A 3,624-nucleotide genomic window follows, 5' to 3' on the forward strand; every position below is an offset into this window, starting at 1 on the left:
TAATCTTTCTTATCCAGAACCTTAGTCTTAGGGCCCCTGTCTCTGCCCACACACACACACCCCCTCCATTCCTGAGGCCCATTTTATCCCTTACTGTCTTCTCTGCCTACACAACTGCCCCTGCTCGCTCCCCATAAGAAACATAATACTAGGAATGGGGCACACCCTCACCCTCAAATGCATCCACACTGCCCTCTTTTAAGTTGAATTCACAGGAAAAAGGAAAGAGCCTCGGACATGTGCTGTGCCTGAGCTGGTAGCACCATTTTTGGCAAACTTTCTTTACTGCTTCCTAAGCTCCTCCCAGCAAGGCAGGAATTTCTTGTGAACAATTGAACAAAGCCTGAGGGAGAAGGCACGGGACATTCCAAAAGGATTTCTCTCCGCTCAGAAGCTCAGAAAGACAATCGTGGAAACACTGCCTGAGGTTCCCAGCCTAGTAAAGAAAAGCATGAAAGGAATGGAAAGTCAGCCCGGTAGGGGAGGCGGTCAGGCTGGAGGAACCAGGCGCCAAGGTCAGGAGGTCTGGGCGGAAGGGGTGCCTCTGCCACTCGTGACTCTACCAAGGTCACTTCACCTCCCTGACCTCAGATTTGAAGGTCAGGGAAAGTAAACACGTGGATGCATGCATACCTGGTCATAGCAATGCTGTCTAAACCACAATGACCTGGAAATGGCCATCCAACAATAAGATAGAGTTCATAAACAACAGTATGTCGATAAGGCACAACACCAAATAATTATTAGAAGAACTTTGTGCAAATTCAAGATGAGTGCTGTTCAAAATAGATGGCCCAGAAATTGCTAATGGTTACCAGCTGAAATAAAGAGCTTGTATCGTGGCTCAGTGGTTGAGCACCGAGCTGTGAAGCAGGAGGTCACAATTCGATTCCCAGTCAGGGCACATGCCCGTGTAGCGGGCTCGATCCCCAATGGGGTGGGCAGGAGGCAGCCCATCAGTGATTCCCATCATTGATATTTTGCTCTCTCTCCCTCTCCCTTCCTCTCTGACATCAGTAAAAATATGTTGTTGTTTTTTAAAAAGAAGAAAAAGAGCTTGTACCTGAATGTGTCTAGGTGCTGCTCCCCAATGGACCAAACATTGCAAGGGGGAAAAAGTGTCAGCTTAAGCTAAACAGAGTGCTTACTGATACGGTTGGTTTCCACTCTGAACAAGCTTCTTATCTCATCTCAGACTGGCACTAAACAGTTTGAGGACTGGCACTGATCCACAGAACCATTTTCAAGTGGCCCTCTCTTTACTGACACACAGCACGGCGTTAATGGAAAGAATGTCAAGCAGGAAAAGCAAAACATGAAGTCATATGCATATGCGGATCACATGGGGTACAATGCACATGTGTTCGATGACAAAGGAAGGGAAATGAACATTTTTGGAGCTCCAATTACAGGTCCTACACAGAAGTCCTCTATGGCTGAAGCAGGGGCGTGTGGGCAGGAATGTGAGGGGGTATGTGGAGACCATGAGCATCCCAGCCTGGCTGGAGGGCAGCCGTGGGGGTGGGGGAGCATGAGTGACAAACTCAAATTGTAGAAACGGTTGAGGTCTTTCGGGAGCTGGCTCTGGGGCAGTATGTGCAAAGCGTGTTCTGAGAAACACTAATCTTGTGAGATGTGACAAGGTTTTCCCATAAAAACAAGGGAGGTCCCTATCTTGAGTATGGTGAGGAATGCTGCATTAACAGCTGGGCCCGGCTGGTGTGGCTCAATGGCTGAGTGTCCACCCATGAACCAAGAGGTTACCGATTCAATTCCTGGCCAGGCACATGTCCCAGTTTCGGGCTTGATCCCCGGGAGGGGGTCATGCAGGAGACAACTGGACAATGGTTCTCTCTTATTGATGTTTTTACAATATATCTCTATCCTTCTCCCTCTCTCTCTCAAAACCAATAAAAACACCACAGCTGGATGGGTGACTGCACTGGAGGTCTGCTCAGAAACTGTCCTGTGCTAGTGTTTCTTGAGATGGCCAAAGTGTGGGAAAGAGCCGGGAATCCCCAATCTACTTGACTAGGACAGTGGTCGGCAAACTCATTGGTCAACAGAGCCAAATATCAACGGGACAGCGATTGAAATTTCTTTGGAGAGCCAAATTTTTTAAACTTAAACTTTTTCTAATGCCACTTCTTCAAAATAGACTCGCCCAGGCCATGCTATTTTGTGGAAGAGCCACACTCAAGGGGCCAAAGAGCCGCATGTGGCTCATGAGCCGCTGTTTGGAGACCACTGGACCAGGGAATCCCTTTCCCAAGGAGCATCTCAGAGAGCAGGCGACCCATGAGGCACAGGATAGGAACCCAGCCCCTGGGCCTGGGATCTACAGCAGGAGATTCGCAAGAAGGCGATTGAGGAGGGATACGTGGAGATAGCAGGGGTCAGAGGGACATATCCAAAGCCATTTTCAAAAGAGTCTGACTTCTGCCTGTGCAGGGTTGAGCATAACCCTAGGCAGGGTGTGGGGGAAGCAGAACTGGGAGTGGGTTCTGGAGGCAGACAATCATACACGTGAATCCTGGCCCTACCCCACACTGACTGTGTGAACTAGGGAGGCCACTCCATCCCCTGGACCTCAGTTTCCTTGTTTGATGAAGGGAAGTAATAAAATGTGTTCACTTGTCTATAATCCCACGGCTGTGGTTGTGATAAAAAATGAGATTCAATGGTGGTCAAGGAAGGGAGTGTATCTTTGCCCCAAGTATAAACCAGAAGGGGGACATTTATGCCTTGTGACATGCTTGCTTTAACTTGTTCTTTTACTCAAGTAAAATGATTCACTCAAGTGCCAACTCCATGCCAGGCCTTGTCTTCTTCACAGGGGATATAGTTGGGACCAAGAGAGAAACAAGACAATTGTGCCTTCGTTATGTCTCTTAAGGTTAAATGACCTTCCCATTATCGCTATTATCAAAATAAAAGAGAGAGAGAGAGAGAGAGAGAGAGAGAGAGAGAGAGAGAGAGAGAGAGAGAGAGAGAAGGGTGGGGGGTTGTTGGAAAGTAAAGCAGGGATATGATCCAGCCAGAGAGGTCAGGGAAGGCTTCTCTGGTGCCATGCAGTTTGATCTGGATTCTAGAAGAGAGTAGGCACTCAAGAGAAACAGCGTGTGCAAAGACCATGCTGAGGGAGGGATGTGGCTGGAGAAATGGACTGTATCTTGCCAGGGTCCTCTATCTGTCCAAGGGAAATTAAAAAAAAAAAAAAAAGTTTTTATTGATTTCAGAGAAGAAATCCTTGATCGGCTGCCTCCTACATGCCCGCCTCCTCCTGGGGACCCAGCCTGAAACCAGGGCATGTGCCCTGACTGGGAATCAAACCGTGATCTCCTAGTCCATGGGTTGATGCTTAACCACTGAGCCACAGTGGCTGGGCTGTCCAAGGGAAGTTTTGCTGCCTGCTTAGAACTATGTCCTCCCCCCACTTGCTCCTCTTCGCCACATCATCTCCCTTTTTCCTTCCCTCCATCCCACTCCCTCTCCATAGCAATTTCCTACTCCACATTCTCACCCAATTACATAGCTTTACCATGCCACCTCCTGTTTACCCACACAGGCATTGGAACCCTATGCAAAATAAAGGTGGGCTTTCATCATTATTATTATTTTTAA

The sequence above is a fragment of the Pipistrellus kuhlii genome, unplaced genomic scaffold, assembly GCF_014108245.1.
Source record: "Pipistrellus kuhlii isolate mPipKuh1 unplaced genomic scaffold, mPipKuh1.p scaffold_m20_p_2, whole genome shotgun sequence".
NCBI classification, from domain to species: Eukaryota; Metazoa; Chordata; class Mammalia; order Chiroptera; family Vespertilionidae; genus Pipistrellus; species Pipistrellus kuhlii.